Source organism: Podarcis erhardii (assembly GCF_964252035.2).
Source record: "Podarcis erhardii genome assembly, chromosome: 2".
Taxonomy (NCBI): Eukaryota; Metazoa; Chordata; class Lepidosauria; order Squamata; family Lacertidae; genus Podarcis; species Podarcis erhardii.
Genome location: NC_138498.1, coordinates 108,419,208 through 108,440,425, shown reverse-complemented (window position 1 = coordinate 108,440,425; position 21,218 = coordinate 108,419,208). Strand labels below are relative to the sequence as shown.

Genomic DNA, 21,218 nt, shown 5'->3' with positions numbered 1-21,218 from the left:
TGTTTGCTTCTGTGGAAATGGTGGCACAGGGTACATGGCTTCCAGTGGAAAAGCAGCAGCTCCTAGAAGGACCCTGATGTCAGCCCATGGATGCCTCTGACATGGAATAGTGGTTAGAGTGTTGGACTAGGACCTGGGAGACCAGGGTTCAAATCCCCGCACAGCCATAAAGCAAGCTGACTGTTCTTGAACGTTGGTCTCACTATTATAATAATATAATAATTTATTATTTGTACCCCGCCCATCTGGCTTGTTTCCCCAGACACTCTGGGCGGCTTCCAACAAAGATTAAAAATACATTAAAATGTCACACATTAAAAACTTCCCTGAACAGGGCTGCCTTCAGATGTCTTCTAAATGTCAGGTAGTTGTTTATCTCTTTGACATCTGATGGGAGGGCGTTCCACAGGGTGGGTGCCACTACCAAGAAGGCCCTCTGTCTGGTTCCCTGTAGCTTTGCTTTTCGCAGTGATGGAACGGCCAAAAGGCCCTGGAGCTGGACCTCAGTGTCCAGGCAGAACGACAGGGATGGAGACGCTCCTTCAGGTATACTGGGCCGAGGCCTGTCTTTGCCTACAGGGGAAGTCCCTAACTCACTGAAGGTTTGAGAACCAATGGCTACCCTCAACTGGCTTAGCTGGCTAGTCAAAGCTGTTCCCAGGGTGTGACCACTGTCACATGCTGACAGCTTCTAGAAGCCACAGGTGAGAGCTGAGTGCAGGGTGGGGGACTAAGCTACCCCACAAGGAACACGGTGTGCCCCCCCATAAGAGGTACTCCCCCTCTCATGACACCCCATATACCCCACAGCCAGATATGACTTGCTAGCATTTCAGCCAGGTGTTGTTTCCAGTCCTATGTGAAGATGAGGCCTTTGGGATGCAAGCATATGCCCTGCCACTGAGCTATGGTGCTCAAAGGAAGAATGAATAGGAAAGTGTTTCTGTTCTGGCTTATTCAGGTTCTCACACGGTCTTTTGGTCCTGAGTTGAAATGAGGGTCTCCATTAATCGGATTGAAGGGCCTCAGAAATAGAAATTCCAGCATGCTGTTATCAAAGCCACTGTTACAAGACGGGCAAGGCAATAAGCAGGCAGACAAACAAAGCAACTGTTATGAGAGAGGGAAGGCCGTAGCAGGCAGACAAACAAAGAATGAGTAAATTAAGAAGTTTTAACCTTCAAAGGGAGAAACATGGAATGTTAGAGCCTGATTGGATAAGAATGTAAAGTCTCACTCTCTGTTTTTTTGTATGGTCTATAAAAAGTGGACGCACCCTGACTGGGGTGTGCAGATTGTGAACTTATCGCTTTGTATCTTTGTTCTGCATATGCATAAATCCTGTTGAATCCTGCAAGGTTGGTTGCCACTTTGTGTGAATCTGTGCTCTGGGGACCCAATAGCAGATATGGAAAATGTCCAACAGGATTGCATTTCTTTTCGGGAACCTCGGGGGCAGCCCAACCGGAAGCCGTATCTGTGTGGAGGACCTCACGAAAAAGGGAAGCTTGTAGGAAGCGGACGGATGGAAGGGTTTTGCTTTTTGGAGAGCTCAGTCATGAGGAAGGAACTGGCACCCTCCCCGAAGACTGGAAAAGGGCAAGTGCGGAGCCTGTATCTTTGCACGCAGATACACACACAGGAAGGCGGCAAACCTGGGAAATTGCAGCTCTCTTAGCTCAACTTCTGCACCTTGGTGTACATTAGCGGAAATGAAAACACAATTAAGGGGCAATCCACATCCAGTTGGAGTCAATAGCAGAGCCCCCATTGATTTTGAGGAGGCTGGGCTGCAACCTTAATGTATCAGCACTCAGAGAAAATGGAGAGATTACAAGCCAGCCAGCATGGCTTTATTAAGCACAAATCATTCATGCCAGAAACCCTACTTTCCTTCTTAAAGCTGGTTTCAAAAGACAAAGGGAACACAGCTGGACTCTTCACTTAGACCCACGAGGGCATCCTGAAAAGGAAGGTGGAGCAACATGGCAAAGGGCCCTGGCTCAGAGGCAGAGAACCTCCTTTTGCAGGCAGGAGGACCAAAGTCAAATCCCTGGCATCTTCAGGAAAGAATCCTGCAGACCCTCCAAGGGTCCCTATCTTCCAGGGACAGTCCCAGATGTACAGAAGCCATACCAGTTTCTGATTTGATCCTGAATTTCCTGCTTTTCCTTTTTTTAAAAAAGTTTTTTGCTGGGTTTTTAAAATTTATTTCAAAACCAAAAAATATTACAAACATCAAATTCAAAACAAAACAAATTCCTTCCAGTAGCACCTTAAAGACCAACTAAGTCAGTTCTTGGTATGAGCTTTCGTGTGCATGCACACTTCTTCAGATACACTGAAACAGAAGTATCTGAAGAAGTGTGCATGCACACGAAAGCTCATACCAAGAACTGACTTAGTTGGTCTTTAAGGTGCTACTGGAAGGAATTTGTTTTGTTTTGACTATGGCAGACCAACACGGCTACCTATCTGTAATCAAATTCAAATTCAAAATCCATATTCATTTTCTAACATAAGCCTGTTACATAGGTAAAGGTAAAGGGACCCCTGGCCTTTAGGTCCAGTCGTGACTGACTCTGGGGTTGCAGCACTCATCTCACTATATTGGCTGAGGGAGCTGGCGTACAGCTTCCGGGTCATGTGGCCAGCATGACCAAGCCGCTTCTGGCGAAACAGAGCAGCGCATGGAAACGCCATTTACCTTCTGCCAGAGCTGTACCTATTTATCTACTTGCACTTTGACGTGCTTTCGAACTGCTAGGTTGGCAGGAGCAGGGACTGAGCAACGGGAGCTCACCCCGTCGTGGGGATTCGAACCACCGACCTTCTGATCGGCAAGTCCTAGGCTCTGTGGTTTAACCCACAGCGCTACCGCATCCTTTCAAAGGGAAGCCTGTTACCTAAATTAAAATATATGTAATTGCTCTAGGCTTCCCTTTGCTGTATGTAAATACAACACAATTAACAAGTTATATTATAAATGATATTATAGGTTCTCATATACTCCCCTTCACCCATGTGTGATCTCCATATTTTACTTCTTCCATCTTGTTGTGTTGTTATAATTTAATAATTATTCAATTGATTCTATTGCTATTTTATTGCTTACCCCTGCACGTTTTACACATTCTCTATTAATATTTCAATTCTGGAACCATATTTTCCCATGTATTCCTTCACTCCATCCCATTCTCTAATTATTATCTGAGTTGAGTGGCGTCTAATAATTGCCGCCAATTTTGCCATTTCTACAAACTCGCAGAGTTTGTTTTGCCATTTTAATAGTGATGGGATTTTCTCCCCCTTCCAGTTTTTTGCAATCAATATTCTGGCAATATTTCCCGCTTTTCCTTAGGATGTCCCTATATTCATTGGAGAAAGTTTGGAGGGTATGGAAGGTGTGCAACCCCCAAGCTAAGGAGATAAATAACCCTGCGACCTTTAGAAGACATCTGAAGGCTACCCTATACAGTGGTACCTCGGGTCAAGTACTTAATTCATTCTGGAGGTCCGTACTTAACCTGAAACTGTTCTTAACCTGAAGCACCACACTAGCTAATGGGGCCTCCTGCTGCCACCGCGCTGCCGCCACACAATTTCTGTTCTCATCCTGAAGCAAAGTTCTTAACCCGAGGTACTATTTCTGGGTTAGCAGAGTCTGTAACCTGAAGCGTATGTAACCTGAAGCGTATGTAATCCGAGGTACCACTGTACTTTTTTATGTTAAATGATTTATAATGTTTTTATGTGTTGGAAGCCACCCAAAATGACTGGGGCAACCCAGTCAGATGGGTGGGTTGTTGTTGTTGTTGAACAGGACATCCCTATTTTCATCGTAGAAATGTTGGAGGGTATGATCCTGCCTAAAACCCCAGAGAGAAGCTGCCGTTCAGTGAAGACAATACTGAGCTAGATGGATTTGTTATAAGAGGATAAGTCAACTACCTAGGTTCCTGTGGACTCAACAACAATGCAGTGGTGGCTATGAAACCGTCTCTGTGTGGGAAACGGGCACACTCACTTACTCACTCACTCACTCACTCACTCACTCACTCACTCAAAGTAGCCCATCGATTTAACTTAAATGAGCGTGCTGTTCTGCAGGGAGAAAGGGTGGTCTCAGTGCTGCTTAGAATCACCAGGAACGACTTGATTGACACAGCGCATGTATCAAAGCCTTTAAGCAGCGCAGAGTTGCACTGCAGACTCCAATGAAGCTGAACGTTGGAAGATTTGGGACAGGTTAAAAAAGAGAGAAAGGGCTTCTTCATGCAGTGCGTAGTTAAACTATGGAACTCACCCCCCACAGGAGGCACAGGGACAGCCACCAACTTAGATGGTTTTAAAAGAGGACAAAACCGCAGGAGAAGACAGTCCCCTTGCAGGTTGCCCACAGCCATCCACTTTAGCCACTGTGAGAACAGGATGTGGGACTAGATGGGACTAGATCTGGCAACCTATCAGGTGGGTGCCATTGCCAGTCTAAGAGAACAATGGAGGCGTTCATGTTGAGTTCCAGACTCCAGCACCTCTTTCTTATGGAAAAATAGCATTGGGAAGGACTGTAAACATTTTAGAGAACAGACTAAAGTACCTGAGATGATTTCAGTCAACTGGTGATGTGGGTAGTGAACAGCAAAAGGGAAATGTAAAAAAGATTCGTATTAATAGCAGCCCTTCTTTGAAAGATTTAAGATATCCTGTTGTTTAAGAGACACAAAGTTCCCAGAAGAAGAAGGGGGGTGGGGAGGAATTAAGACGCTTAGGCACTTACATTAGTTTTACAGTTCTGTGTACTTCGTTGCGCATGCATTATTGACGGTGGTGGACTAAAATCATACGCTAATAAGACTGATAAGGCCTTATTGATTGATAAAGTGCACCACTTATGGCATTAAGCAAATCCCATAATACTAATCCAGAAGTCAATTAGCGCGTAGAGAGTCTATAGGCAGGGACGCCGAAATGCTATTATGATGTTTGGAAGCTAGGATCTTGGGGGCATAACCCATAATAATGGGATCATAGGACTAAAGGAGTCTAGACATCCCCGTGCTAAAGGGGGCCTGGTAAGTGGTCTGGATCCCACTTGGAACAGTCATAGCCTCCCCAAAAGAATTATGGGAGCCAGGGGTGCCAACTTGAAAAAATTTATGGGGGGGGCGCAAAGAGACCCCTGCCGCTAGGAGTTGGCTCCTATGATGGGAGCTGCAGTTTCTTGAGAGTGCTGAGGGTTCAGAGGAGGCCTCCATTTCCCCCCCAAAAAAACACAGGGCCCCCATTTCAGAGCCTTTCTTCTTCATAGAGAACTCTGGGAATTGAAACTCTTTGAAGGGAATATATTTGTCTCCTCACAACTCTCGGCACCCATAGCAAACTAAAGTTCTCAGGATTCTTTAAAGGGAAGCTGCAGCCATTTTAAAGTGGCACAACAGTGTACAGTGGTACCTCGGGTTACATACGCTTCAGGTTACATACGCTTCAGGTTACAGATTCCGCTAACCCAGAAATAGTACCTCAGGCTAAGAAATTTGCTTCAGGATGAGAACAGAAATTGTGTGGCGGCAGTGCGGCGGCAGCAGGAGGCCCCATTAGCTAAAGTGGTGCTTCAGGTTAAGAACAGTTTAAGGTTAAGTATGGACCTCCAGAACGAAGTATGTATTTAACCTGAGGTACCACTGTACAATCGTACCTTGGAAGTCAAATGGAATCCGTTCCGGAAGTCCGTTTGACTTCCGAAACTTCCGAAAACCAAAGCGCGGCTTCTGATTGGCTGCAGGAAGCTCCTGCAGCCAATCGGAAGCTGTAGAATCCCCATTGGACATTTGGCTTCCAAAAATAGTTCACAAACCAGAACAGTCACTTCCGGGTCTGTGATGTTCGGGAGCCAAAATGTTCAGGCACTAAGCTGTTCGAATTCCAAGGTACGTCTATATTAACTATACGGTGTGAACCCCACTCCCTCTCTCACACAAACAAAACGCCCTGCATTTAACTGAATGCAACTAACCACACTCTGGGCTCTCCAACCTCTCGCACCGCCAACAAAAAGAAACAAACAGATAAATAAAGAACCTGTCCTCGCAACGCTGAAAACAAAAACTATGCACATACACTAAGCAAAAGAATGAAAAATCACTACCCTCCTTCTTCGGTGTCTCACGCCAAATTTAACTGACCTGTAATAATAATTTATTATTTATACCCCGCCCATCTGGCTGAGTTTCCCTAGCCGCTCCGGACAGCTCCCAATCAAGTGTTAAAAACAATACAGCATTAAATATTAAAAACTTCCCTAAACAGGGCTGTCTTCAGATGTCTTTTAAAGAGAAGATAGCTGCTTATTTCCTTGACATCTGGTGGGAGGGCGTTCCACAGGGTGAGCGCCACTACCGAGAAGGCCCTCTGCCTGGTTCCCTGTAACCTTGCTTCTCGCAACTGCCAGAAGGCCCTCAGTGCTGAACCTCAGTGTCTGGGCTGAATGATGGGGGTGGAGACGCTCCTTCAGGTATACTGGGCCGAGGCCATTTAGGGCTTTAAAGGTCAGCACCAACACTTTGAATTGTGCTCGGAAACATACTGGGAACCAATGCAGATCTCTCAGGACCGGTGTTATGTGTAGAAAGTACTATGAATTTAAACAGAAAATCCTTTAATAAAAACATTTATCTATCTATCTATCTATCTATCTATCTATCTATCTATCTATCTATCTATCATCTATCTATCTATCATCTATCTATCTATCTATAGCTGTATGGTGCAAATGTGGCCATAACGTTGGAGCCAAGCACAAGTGGAGTACCAGATCTGTACCTGGTTGAAGACCACAAGGAGCCGTCTATAAATTGCCCCAAGAACTCTGAAGAGAGAGCTGGCTATGAGAATATTTTATTTTATTTTGACATTTATTGACCACACATTAACTGCGTTCTCAGAGGCCGTTCAATAAAACAAAACAAAAAGAACCAGTGAAATACGCAACGATAAAAAAAAGTTAGGACAATAAGGCCAACACAAGTATCCTTTAAAAAAAAAACCCCTAAAATCCAATGCAATCAGCAAGAAAATAATAATAATTCTAAAAGAGCATTTAAAACCTAGCAAAAAAAGGACTAAGATGCACTATAGCATGATTCAGGAACCTACAGCGTCTGGGCTAGATGCGGCCCTTGAAGACTCCCCATCTGGCCCTCGATGCCTCCCATCCCTGGTCCCTCCTGCTACTGCTGCTTGGCTTCTATGTTATCTGTGGAGAGAGGAGGGGAAGCAGGACATTGCAGAAGCTGGTGTCCTATCCAGATTGGGACACTGGCATGGGTGGTAGAGGAGATTGGATAAAGTAAAGGGACCCCTGTTCATTAGGTCCTTTCGTGACAAACTCTGGGGTTGCGGCGCTCATCTCACTTTATTGGCTGAGGGAGCCGGCGTACAGCTTCCAGGTCATGTGGCCAGCATGACTAAGCTGCTTCTGGCGAACCAGAGCAGTGCACGGAAACAACGTTTACCTTCCCTCCGGAGCAGTACCTATTTATCTACTTGCACTTCGATTGGCAAGTCCTAGGCTCTGTGGTTTAACCCACAGCGCCACCCGTGTCCACTTTGTGTCAAATCAGGGGGGCCCAGGACAGCAATCTGCTTTGCCCAAAATAGAAATGGATCTTTCTTTCTTTCTTTCTTTCTTTCTTTCTTTCTTTCTTTCTTTGTAATGGATATAGCTTGGTTTTCTCTCCCCCGTACCAATGTATTTGTAACCTGCTCCATTGAATATATTCAAACCCAGAGCAGGGAACAAATAAAATAAAATAGGGTTACCAGACGTCCCCGATTCCCGGGGACAGTCCCCGGATTTGTAGATCTGTCCTTGGACAAATTCCGTCCCCAGAATGTCCCCAGATTTGCAAATCTGTCCCCGGGAAACGTGGCAGTGGCAGCCTCAGCAGCCCGGAGCCAGCCTGCCAGCCTGGTAACACAGTTCAGGAGCTGTTTGCTGGCATGGTGCCCGCCATTTTTCCTCGCCGGAAGTCCCCATATGATGTGTTGCACACAAGACACATCATATGGGGACTTCTGGGAGGCAAACTGGTGGGTGCCACGGCAGTGAGCAGCAAACCACTCCTGAAGCCAGCTAGAGCCAACTGCGCAACCAGGCTGGCTCCGGGCTGCTGACTGCCGCTGCTGCTGCCACTGCTGAAGGGGAACGTCCGGCGGTACAGATCTCCTGCCCCCTTTGTTTTGACTGATTGGGGGAGGCTCGGGAGTTGCGGGCGGGCGGCCATTGCCTAGTTTTTAAAAAACTCTTCACATTTATGTTTCACAGGGTGTGAAAGAAGGGTTTTGCACCTTTATACAATATGCATGTGTGCTTGGGCCCAGGGTCTTTTGCCTCACCATCCCCACTACTGACTTCCTGTTGCTACTCAGCTTAAAAAAAAAAAGTGTCCCTGGATTCATTGAAAAAAATCTGGTAACCATAAAATAAAGTATTAATAGAAATATGAGCATTCAGGATAGTTATAAGAAAGCACTTCTTCACAAAGCATATGGCTAAACTATGGGACTCACTCTCACAGAAAGCAGTTTGGATTTGGATTTGGATTTGGATTTGGATTTGGATTTGGATTTGGATTTGGATTTGGATTTGATATCCCGCTTTATCCCTACCCTAAGGAGTCTCAAAGCGGCTAACAATCTCCTTTCCCTTCCTCCCCCACAACAAACACTCTGTGAGTTGAGTGGGGCTGAGAGACTTCAGAGAAGTGTGACTAGCCCAAGGTCACCCAGCAGCTGCATGTGGAGGAACGGGGAAGCGAACCCGGTTCACCAGATTACGAGTCCACCACTCTTAACCACTACACCACACTGGCTCCCAGTGACGGCTACCAACTTGGATGGCTCCCCCCCCTTTTTTAAATAACTTTTTATTGGGTCAAGGATCCTAAGAACAATAAATAATACAAATACATAGACCAGGTTTTCTCATGTAATTTGTATAACACCAAAATATCATTAAAATTTTGCAGTAGTATATGCGGCATATGGTTCGTTATTATTGGTCAATGTGCAACTTCTTGGCTTGTGAATTGGTTTAAATAAAAACAGAAACAAAGGGGAAATGGAATAGAGCAGAGTGAACAGATCCCATTCGATATTGCAGAGCCAAACTCCTAATTGAGAGTCCTTGTGGTTGTGTTTAGGTGAAGCATGACTAATAGCCGTTTTTCCTCTTATGTTACCATTGGAACAATATAAAGTGTTGGTATATTGATGGACGTGGGAGGGGAGTTCAAAGTGAAGATAATAAAATTACATGTTTAAATTTAAATTTAGATCAACCAGATTGAGCCAAGTGCTGATGGGTGAGATTGTTTATTTTCTGGAATACTGGCATATGTTATGAAATTAAACCACACCAGGCTAAAGCCATCTTTCTTAATCTGTCCACATGTCAACTGTAGTTTATTTGTTAATCTGGGCTGTTTTCCAAACCAGTCTGTACAGTGTCTTGCATCTCATCACTTGTAATAAATGGCTTCTTAATTCTTCATTATATATACAGTGGTACCTCTGGTTGAGAACAGGATCCATTCCGTTCGCAACATGAAAAGAGCACAACCCGCAGTGGTGTGGCAGCGGGTTGCAATTCGCCGCTTCTGCACATGTGTGTGACGTTGTTTCACGCTTCTGCACATGCGTGAGTGGCGAAACCCGGAAGTAACCCTTTCCAGTTACTTCCGGGTCACCGCGGGATGTAACCTGAAAGAACGTAACATGAAGCAAACGTAACATGAGGTATGACTGTATCCAGATTGTTGTCTTGGAATAATTTTGGTTCAACTTCTAATTGATGTTGTTGTGGGGGTTTTTTTGCTAGTTTCTTGGAATATCAAATTCCAGAAAGGCTGGATTACTGTACATTCCCACCACATATGGAGATACATACCTGGTGTGGAGGCAAGGCAGCCCATCCAACAACATGGTGAGGTGCCAGGATGAATCACTGCCAGCTTCTTAGAGGGTAGGTACCACCTGTATATGAGTTTTGGAGTTTAATTCTCTCTTGCTCGCTGAACTAGACTTAAATGGGGCTTTTGTCCAAAAGCTAGTCCATTGTCCTGGTTCAAGTTCATAGCCAAAATAACATTTCCACTGATGTTTAATAGGGTCAGGTGAACCAACCAATGCCCCAGGTAGAATTTTACAAATTGTGGATGTTGTACCTGGGTCTTGTCCTTCTGTGGATACTACAAGTTCTTTCAAATGGGGCTGGTGGTAACTGGGTTAGCCAAAATAGTGCGGCTTTAGTGGAGCAGCAGCCAAGGGGGTTGTAAGCTTCCTAGTTGAGCCCATATTTCTTGGCCTTGATAATGGTGTATTTCTGTTATAAAAGTCACGAAACCAGAATAAACCTTTTGCCTTCCATCCGGCCACATCAGATTGTCACGAACTGTTGTGAAATACCATGTCAGAGACCAGGCTGAGGAGTACTGCTCTGATGAGGAATGGTGGGAGCCTACCAGCCAGTGTGGTATAGTGGTTCAGAGTGGTGGACTCGTAATCTGGTGAACTGGGTTTGATTCCCTGCTCCTCCACATGCAGCTGCTGGGTGACTTTAGGCCAGTCACACTTCTCTGAAGTCTCTCAGCCCCGCTCACCTCACAGAGTGTTTGTTGTGGGGGAGGAAGGGAAAGGAGATTGTTAGCCGCTTGGAAACTCCTTAGGGTAGTGATAAAGCAGGATATTAAATCCAAACTCTTCCTCCTCCTCCTCTTCCTCCTCCTCCTCCTCTTCCTCTTCTTCTTCTTCTCCCCCTGCTCCTGGCCATGATCCTGAATCTTCCCAGGAGCAGCGGAGCAGTATAGATTTGGAACACTGGTTTGCAGAGGGGCATAGTTCTTAAGACAAAAGTTGGGAGGAACTGGGGGGTGAACAACAAAGTGAAGAACTGGGAGAGAGAGAGCTAACAGACTCTCTCTCACTGGAAAGCGTTCAGCCTATCAGTTCAAGGTCACGTATAGCAGATAAGGTGGCTACACAAAAGGTACAGTGGTTGCGAGATCAGGTTGCAATATGCGGAAGTGACTAGGGGAGAAGTGGGTGGAAACCTTAATTGGGAGCACCGTCGTTCCTAGAATGGATGCTTTGTTCTTTCGCTGTGATCATTACAGACTCTTTAAATGGTAAGTGACTCTTTTCACTTTGTCCTGCTTATCTACGGCCAAAGGGGGGGAAAGAAGCCGAGCCCCCGAAGCCTGACATAGTGAGTGGAAGGCGCCAGTGAGGACAACACTGGAGTTAGGATTCCTGCCTTCTCTTTCTAGGCATTAAGCATGGTTTGCATGAATCTGTTTTGAACTTTTAGGCTGGTTCTAAATTTCTAATTTAGTATGCTGAGGTTGGTATTCCCTTGATTAGTTCTATTTCCATTTGGACTCACTGGAAATCATTGAAAATAAAAGGGGTGGCATGTCTTACTTGGTTAGCAATGAAATATAACTCCAGGTTAGGGCATAGCTGTCAACTTACAGATTTGAAAATAAGGGACCAGCAGCCTCGAAAATAAGGGATCATCAGCCAAAATAAGGGATTTTCCAGGCACAGGTATGTTCAACTTTTGAGCCTCTCCGAGCCAAAGGCAGAAAGCCCAGCCAGCAGTCAAATGAAGCCTCAAGCAGTGGTTCCCACAGCGCAGCAACCTGGTAAAGGGGATGCAGCAAGGAAAACTACCGTCACCTCTCCGCTGGGAAGCGCTGAGCAAAGGTGAGTCCCCAGGCAACGCGGCCAACTTGATCGGCACAAGGCATGCAAGCTCCATCCCCCCCCCCAGTTGATCTTAGACTCCTTATTGGGTGGCCGGCAGGGAGGGAGGGAGAGGAGCTGCTTCCTTTGAAACCTGGGAAATTTAAGGGACATCATCAATAAGGGACAGCAGCGGGACACGGCGCTGGGATAAGGGAGTTTCCCACCAAATAAGGGACGGTTGACAGCTATGGGTTAGGGATGCCTCTACCTTCTTCCATTGTGAGGAGCTCCAGGACCTTGGTGGCTGACGGTTGGTGGGGGAACAGAAAACCAGGAGGAATGATGGCTTATAAAAGGGTAAAAGAGTATTGGGAAATGATACACAATGAATTGAAAAAAAAATGTTTAAAAGTCATTTCCCAAAAAACCCAGACTCCTTTCTGTTGGAGATAAATCAGACTGAAATTCCCAGGTGTCAAAAAAGGTTATTTATGTATGCAACAACTGCAGCCCGTGTTTCGTTAGCCCAAAAATGGAAAACGAGCGAGGGCCTAACCAGAGAAGAATGGCAACTTAAATTGACAGAATATGTGCAGCTTGCAGACTTAATATATAGAATAAGAGAGCAAAAAGAAAATACATTTAGAGAAGATTGGAAAACGTTTATTGAACATATGGGAAATAATTGTGTGCAGCTGAAAACGCTGGCAGCATTAAGATAAATTCAACAGTGTAAACAAGTTTTGATGGATGCAATAATGGAATACTGAATGGGATCGTTTTTGTAAAATATGCAGGGATTTATTATATGTAAAGTGAACCATGGAAAGAGAAGAAGGGAAGTCACTGATCTCTTAAGATGAGAAATGAGTATTTTAAATGGTAAGACAGAAAATTTAATAAAAATGATATACAGAGAAAACTAGGAGGAACGGAACGGAGAACCACTAGAACTTGTGGACATCCAATGTTTGAGGACCCAGGGAAGATAAACGAAAGCACTTCTCCATTCAGTGCATAGTTAAACCACGGGACTCACTCTGACAGGAGGCAATGATGGCCACCAAATTTAAAAGGTAGTTTTAAAAGAGAATTGGAGAAATTCCTGGCAGTAAAGGCTATCAGCAGCTACTAGCCATGACAGCTATGCTCAAACTCCACAAGCAGAGGAATCAATGCTTCTGAATGCCACTTGCTGGAACCGCAGGGGGGGGGGGGCTCATGCACTTGAGTAGTCCTCGCTGGTTTTCCACAGGCATCTAGGGAACAGGATGCTGCAGAAGCTGGGTCATTGGACTGATCCAGAAGGCTCATTTTATGCTCTTGCACTCTTTAAACCAGGGGTCAGCAAACTTTTTCAGCAGGGGGCTGGTCCACTGTTCCTCAGACCTTGTGGGGGAGCCGGACTATATATATTTTGGGGGGGGGGTGAACAAATTCCTATGCCCCACAAGTAACCCAGAGATGCATTTTCAATAAAAGGACACATTCTACTCATGTAAAAACACGCTGATTCCCGGACCATCTGCGGGCTGGATTGAGACAGTGATTGGGCTGGATCCGGCCCCTGGGCCTTAGTTTGCCTACCCATGCGAAGAAGAAGAAGAAGAAGAAGAAGAAGAAGAAGAAGAAGAAGAAGAGGAGGAGTAGTAGTAGTAGTTTGGATTTGATATCCTGCTTTATTGCTACCCAAAGGAGTCTCAAAGCAGCTAACATTCTCCATTCCCTTCCTCCCCCACAACAAACACTCTGTGAGGTGAGTGGGGCTGAGAGACTTGAGGTCACCCAGCAGCTGCATGTGAAGGAGCGGAGACACGAACCCGGTTCACCAGATTACGAGTCTACTGCTCTTAATCACTACACCACACTGGCACACTGAATGAAATGTGCTGACTTCAGCAGTACAGTGGTACCTCGGGTTACAGACACTTCAGGTTACAGACTCCGCTAACCCAGAAATAGTACCTCGGGTTAAAAACTTTGCTTAAGGATGAGAACAGAAATCGCACGGCGGCAGCAGGAGACACCATTAGCTGAAGTGGTGCTTCAGGTTAAGAACAGTTTCAGGTTAAGAATGGATCTCCAGAATGAATTAAGTTCTTAACCCGAGGTACCACTGTATAGCATTCAGTGCTTGGAGTGTAAGGCCTCTCCCTCCTTAGGCTACCTCCATCTGGCCTAGGGGGCGGGGCCCAGGCTCACCTTCGCCACGGCTTTAAGAGGCCTCACTGAGGCCAGGGACATTGCTGCTGCTGCATCGTGAGTGCTTGGAGTGTAAGGCCTCTCCCTCCTCAGGCTGATTCCATCTGGCCTAGGGGGCGGGGCCCAGGCTCACCTTCGCCACGGCTTTAAGAGGCCTCATTGAGGCCAGGGACATTGCTGCTGCTACATCGTGAGTGCTTGGAGTGTAAGGCCTCTCCCTCCTTAGGCTACCTCCATCTGGCCTAGGGGGCGGGGCCCAGGCTCACCTTCGCCACGGCTTTAAGAGGCCTCATTGAGGCCAGGGACATTGCTGCTGCTGCATCGTGAGTGCTTGGAGTGTAAGGCCTCTCCCTCCTTAGGCTACCTCCATCTGGCCTAGGGGGCGGGGCCCAGGCTCACCTTCGCCACGGCTTTAAGAGGCCTCATTGAGGCCAGGGACATTGCTGCTGCTGCATCGTGAGTGCTTGGAGTGTAAGGCCTCTCCCTCCTCAGGCTGATTCCATCTGGCCTAGGGGGCGGGGCCCAGGCTCACCTTCGCCACGGCTTTAAGAGGCCTCATTGAGGCCAGGGACATTGCTGCTGCTGCATCGTGAGTGCTTGGAGTGTAAGGCCTCTCCCTCCTTAGGCTACCTCCATCTGGCCTAGGGGGCGGGGCCCAGGCTCACCTTCCCCACGGCTTTAAGAGGCCTCATTGAGGCCAGGGACATTGCTGCTGCTGCATCGTGAGTGCTTGGAGTGTAAGGCCTCTCCCTCCTTAGGCTAACTTCATCTGGCCTAGGGGGTGGGGCCCAGGCTCACCTCCCTGATAGTTTTAAGGACGGTGCTGCTGCAGCAAATGCTAAAGATGTTTTATATATTTTAATGTGTTTTAAACGTGTTTTTATTGCTTATTTTGTTGTACCACCATGAATGGTGGTTTTTATCTATGTATTCTTGTTTTGTTCTATCTTGTTCTGTTTTGGGGTGGGATATTGAGTGGGGTGGGGATTGGTTTTTGTTTGGGCACAATTGTTTTTGGTTGTTTTGTTTTTCTATTTTGTAAATGGAGGTTACTATGAGGCTTGGGATTGCTACCGTGGAGGGGCGAGGGAGGTACGGCGGTGGGGGCAGATGTTATAAGCGAAGGGGATCGAGATACGGATATGCTCGTACCCCTTCCAATCTGCGCCCCATCCCGAGAGACGAGGGTAGGGTGAGCAAGGATTACTCACCTCCTTCACTGGTGTTGTGCAATGCCAGGTCTATAGGCAACAAAACCGCCACCCTGCGAGATTTCTTTACCTCGCAGGGGGTCGACCTGGCTTGTGTGACGGAGACCTGGGTGCGCGAAGGGGTAACTGTTACCTTACGAGAGATGGCGCCCCCAGGTTTCTCTGTCCTCCACCAGTCACGGACTGTGGGCCGGGGGGGAGGGGTGGCATTATTAATCCGGGAAGATTGTTCTTTCAGGGCTCTACCATCGCCATCGATCCCCGGCATTGAATGTGTTGGCCTAGTGTGGGGCTCCGAGGAGAGCTTGGCTGTCTGGCTGGTGTACCGGCCACCTAGCGCACCAGCAGCCACCCTGTCAGGCCTGCTGGAGGCGGTGGCCGGCTGGGCCTTGGAGTTCCCTAACCTATTGGTATTGGGAGACTTCAACTTCCATGCTGATGCCGCTCCCTCCTCACAGGCTCTGGACCTGGTGTCTTCCATGGCGACACTAGGGCTCTCCCAGTTTGTTTCGGGCCCCACACATCAAGCAGGCCACACGCTGGATTTGATCTTTGGTGCCGGTATAGATGTGATCATGTCTCCTTCGATGAAGGTGCCATGGTCTGATCACTACGCTCTGAAAGCCAGGATTGACTTTCCACCCCCACCCTGCTTAGGTGGCGAGCCGATTTGGGCTCGCCCGCAGAGGCTGATGGACCCTGATAGATTCCGTCAAGCCTTGCGGGACCTTGCTCTCCCTGGCGACTCATTGACTGAGCTTGTTGAGGGCTGGAATACCCAGCTCCTGGCAGCCATCGATGAGATCGCACCTAAGCGCCCTCTGCGACCCCGCAGAAACCGGGCTCCCTGGTTTACCGAGGAGCTTCGGAAAATGAAGCGGGACCTCAGACGGCTAGAGCGAGTATGGCGGGGTGCCCGTGACGGAGCCTCAAGAACATCTTATAGGGTTTTTATGAAAACCTATGAGATGGCTGTGAAGGCCGCTAAGAAGTCTTACTTCTCGGCCTCCATTGCATCCGCTAGCTCTCGCCCGGCGCAATTATTTAGTATAATTCGGTCTTTAACGTCCCTTGAAGGACAGCCAAATTTAAATAACAATCTGACACACAGCTGTGAGGCATTTGCGAGCTTTTTTGCGGAGAAGGTCCTGTTGCTCCGCCATGACCTCCCTGCCAATTTGGATACAATAAAGGAACTGGAGGCCCCTCGACTGTCCTCGGGTCCAGTATTGGACCATTTTGACCGGATATCTCCAGCTGATGTGGACAGACTCCTCCAAGCTGGAAAGCCCACCACCTGTCCTCTTGACCCGTGCCCGTCATGGCTGATTAGAGCGTGTCCAGACGAGGTGCGGGCCCCCCTGGGGGATATCATCAATTTGTCCCTTGGCACCGGGATATTCCCAGGGGAACTGAAGGAGGCAGTGGTGCGTCCGCTCTTAAAGAAAACATCATTAGATCCCTTAGATCTATCCAATTACCGCCCGGTCTCGAATCTTCCATTCCTGGGTAAGGTGATTGAGAGAGCGGTTGCTGAACAGCTTGGTAGGTTTCTGGATGAAACATCTGCTCTGGATCCATTCCAGTCCGGCTTCCGTGCTGGTCATGGGACCGAGACGGCTCTGGTCGCCCTAACAGATGATCTCCGTAGGCAGCTGGATCGAGGCGGGTCGGGGCTGCTGATTCTTCTAGATCTGTCAGCAGCCTTCGACATGGTCGATCACGAACTCCTGGACCACCGCCTTGCCGACGTGGGGATCCAGGGCACAGTCCTTCAATGGCTGCGCTCGTTTCTCTCTGGTCGGGGACAGAGAGTGGCGCTCGGGGGGGAATTGTCATCGCGCCACTCCTTGGTGTGTGGAGTGCCTCAGGGTGCGATTCTCTCCCCGATGCTTTTTAACATCTTTATGCGCCCCCTCGCCCAGCTTGTCCGGAGTTTTGGGCTGGGTTGCCATCAGTATGCCGATGACACCCAACTCTATCTGTTGATGGATGGCCATCCTGACTCGGCCCCCGATACACTGGCGAGATGTCTGGAAGCTGTGGCTGGATGGTTACGTGGGAGCCGGTTGAAGTTAAATCCTTCGAAGACAGAGGTCCTCTGGCTGGGGCGGGATGATATGGGATTGAGGGGGCAACTCCCATCTCTTGCGGGGGTGCAATTAGTGCCAGCACCGTCCGTTAAGAGTTTGGGTGTAATCTTCGATACCTCCCTCTCTATGGAGGCGCAGATTACAGCTATAACAAAGGCGGCATTTTTTCATCTCCGCCAAGCTAAGCAGTTGGCCCCTTATCTCTCTCGCCCTGACCTAGCCACTGTGATCCATGCGACGGTCACCTCCAGACTGGATTATTGTAACTCGCTCTACGTGGGGCTGCCCTTAAGACTGACCCAGAAACTCCAGCGGGTGCAGAATGCCGCGGCGAGACTCCTTATGGGGTCTTCGCTGCGAGATCACATTCAGCCGGTACTATACCAGCTGCACTGGCTCCCGGTGGAGTACAGGATCAGGTTTAAGGTGCTGGTTTTAACCTTTAAAGCCCTATACGGCCTAGGACCCTCGTACCTACGGGACCGCCTCTCCTGGTATGCCCCACAGAGAAACCTACGGTCTGCAAATAATAACATCCTCAAGGTCCCAGGCCTCAGAGAGGTTAGGCTGGCCTCAACTAGAGCCAGGGCCTTCTCGGCTGCGGCTCCAATCTGGTGGAACGCTCTGTCACAAGAGACTAGGGCCCTGCGGGACCTGACATCCTTCCGCAGGGCCTGCAAGACAGAGTTGTTCCACCAGGCCTTTGGTCAGGGCGCAGCCTGACTCCCTCCTCTGGCAACCTGCTTAGAATCTTGCTTAATTAGTTGCCATTAATTTGATTTTAATTGATTTTTATAATGTAATATTTTTAGAATGTGTGAATATCTGATTGTTTGATTGTTGATTGTTGTTAGCCGCCCTGAGCCCGGCTTCGGCTGGGGAGGGCGGGATATAAATAAAATTTATTATTATTATTATTATTCGGTGTTTTCGTATCTGGGACCTACCAAACATGCATTTAGGAACCTATTTTTAATTCCGTTATACCATATGTTGTTAATGCTGCCGCTGCGCGACCTAGCTTACATCAGGCCACAACCTGGTAGTGGATCCTGACCCGCCAGCTGAAAACCAGCTGAGCCAGCAGACATATTCTCAAGATCATGAATTCTCCCATAATATGCACGTGCCACCTTTTAGCTAAACTGGGTTAATGAGGGTTAAAGGCTGGATTACCCTTGCATGCTTCCAATGCACATTTATGGGATGGCGTTGGGTTTTTAAAAATTCTATTATAATCCTCTCTTTAATGTTTTATCCAAAATTAATTAACCTTGGGCACTTTCATAATCATTATGGTGGATTAGAACGATCCCTCTGCCCTTTAGATGCTCTTTGGAAGAAAAGCGAAACCCACCCTTATGTCACTCTTTAACATGGGAGGAGTTAAAATGCAGCAAGCCTTTTGGGGTGCAAAGCAGGAGAGCAAGAGTCCTTTTGCAGAGCCCAGACAGAGAGGATGTGGAAGAAGAGAAGAAAAAGAGTTTGGATTTGATATCCCGCTTTATCACTACCCTAAGGAGTCTCAAAGCGGCTCACATTCTCCTTTCCCTTCCTCCCCCACAACAAACACTCTGTGAGGTGAGTGGGGCTGAGAGACTTCAGAGAAGTGTGACTAGCCCAAGGTCAGCTGCATATGGAGGAGCGGGGAAGTGAACCCGGTTCACCAGATTACGAGTCCACCACTCTTAACCACTACGCCACACTGGCTCTCAAGGCTGGACAGTGGCATTTTGCCCATGTACTTTAGAGATGTGGATGGAAATGTACAAGGGGGTTTCTGGCTGGCCAAAGCAATAGATCTGTTGACCTGTTGGAAGAAGAATAGGGAGATCGTACCCTGCAGAGGGATGCGGGTGGCACTGTGGGTTAAACCACAGAGCCTAGCACTTGCCGATCAGAAGGTTGGCGGTTCGAATCCCCACGACGGGGTGAGCTCCTGTTGCTCGGTCCCAGCTCCTGCCAACCTGGCAGTTCGAAAGCACGTCAAAGTGCAAGTAGATAAATAAGTACCGCTCCAGTGGGAAGGTAAACGGCATTTCCGTGCGCTGCTCTGGTTCGCCAGAAGCGGCTTAGTCATGCTGGCCACATGGCCCGGAAGCTGTACGCCAGCTCCCTCGGCCAATAAAGTGAGATGAGCACCGCAACCCCAGAGTCAGCCACGACTGGACCTAATTGTCAGGGGTCCCTTTACCTTTACCTTTACCCTGCAGAATATCAGAAGCCAGTGATGTGCAAAGAGGCATTTTCTCCAACTGCCCTGCCATACATGAAGCAGCAACTGTTAGTGGCTTCAGATGTCCTACAATGATGTTTTGCTCAGGCTTCTTTTGACCCGTAAGATCAGACCCTGCTGTATGTGTCTGGAAACCCTAATACCTGTTTTGTATGCTTTCATACTGCTCTTTTATTGCTTTTAGGCTGTGTTTTAAAAATGGCTTTTAAAAAATATGTTTAAAAAAATATTGTACCCACTGGGAGGCTTTCGAAATATTAAGCACTTTATAAACGCTTTAAGTTAATTAATTATGTAAGGAAATAATCCCGGGTCAAGCAATGGAGACGAAGGCCCTGTTGTCACAAATTGCTGAGCTGTGTCTGGAGGAGTCTATACGCAGCTTCAGACCATAGCTGAATGCTCCCTGCGTTCATGGATTTTAGAATCACAAACAGTAAAACATCAGCAAGGCAGCAACACCCATAACTAACAACATCCCATTCCAAGCAGTACACTGTATCACTAAAACGTATAAAATAATTCAGCGGCAGATCGATTAGCAGCGGCAGAAAATGCTTATCAAAGAAGGGCCTTTTTGGAACAAATAGGTCATCAGGGGCCTTTTGAGGGCTTGCAGTGCTGAAGCAGACATGTAAATGATTGTGCTGTAAGTTTCTTACAGGTGAGAAAGAGTGCTACGGTTTTTAACAGCTTTGTTTACGCATGTATATAAGCAGAGTATAAGGTGAAACAAAGAGACAGAACATGCTCCAGAGAACAATTTGGGTAGACTCAGGATGTTCTTATTATTGGGACGCGGGTGGCACTGTGGGTTAAACCACAGAGCCTAGGACTTGCCGATCAGAAGGTCGGCGGTTCAAATCTCTGCAAAGGGGTGAGCTCCCGTTGCGCAGTCCCTGCTCCTGTCAACCTAGCAGTTCGAAAGCATGTCAAATAGGTACCACTCCGTCGGGAAGCTAAATGGCGTTTCCGTACGCTGATCTGGTTCGCCAGAAGCGGCTTAGTCATGCTGGCCACATGACCCGGAAGCTGTGCACCAGCTCCTTCGGCCAATAAAGCGAGATGAATGCCACAACCCCAGGGGTCCCATTACCTTTCCTATCCCAGACGCACCCCAAATTTCAGCGAATCAGCTAGAAACACTCTTTACCTACCTACCTACCTACCTACCTACCTACCTACCTACCTACCACCTATCTTAGCCACTCTTTGAGACTCCTGGGGGCTGCAGAGGAGCACTTTCCTGTTTTGGCTCAGTCAGCAAAACAGGACACACCACCCCGGCTCCTGTGAATGAAATATTAGCCAATCATCCTGGATAATTACCATATTGGCCTGAATATAAGCCTCACTCCCCCCCCCCCCCAAATTCCGACCGTGAAAAGTGTGGCTTAGATTTGCGACCTTACGTTTCTGCAGCCAGGAACAGCAAGGAATGGAGCGGCTTATATTCGGGTAATTTTTTTCCCTCCCCCCCCCCCATTTTAAAGGTGCGGCTTATATTTGGGTGCGGCTTATATTCGGGCCAATACGGTAACCACAAAGATGCCTAACCAAAGAATGGTCTACAGCAGAAGGCACAGGGCAAAAGAACATGCTAGAATAGGCTCAGAGTAGCACCATACACACATCTTCACTTCCTCTTCTTCCATAACATGGAGCACATCCCATATTGTAAGACCACTATGGAGTGTATTTCCCTATCCCTGGTCTCCATGATGTGTG

The 21,218-nt window shown here is 47.6% G+C and overlaps 2 protein-coding genes and 1 long non-coding RNA gene across 3 annotated transcripts in view; 2 read left to right on the top strand and 1 right to left on the bottom strand.

Annotated features, from left to right (window-relative positions):
• Positions 1-21,218, top strand: part of LOC309337391 — a 201,374-nt gene that overhangs the window by 40,171 nt on the left and 139,985 nt on the right. The gene's annotated exons all lie outside the window — the stretch shown is intronic.
• LOC309336770 (uncharacterized protein) overlaps positions 1-21,218 on the top strand; it is a 130,526-nt gene that overhangs the window by 13,816 nt on the left and 95,492 nt on the right. The window lies entirely within an intron of this gene.
• Positions 1-21,218, bottom strand: part of GABBR1 (gamma-aminobutyric acid type B receptor subunit 1) — a 178,369-nt gene that overhangs the window by 132,853 nt on the left and 24,298 nt on the right. The gene's annotated exons all lie outside the window — the stretch shown is intronic.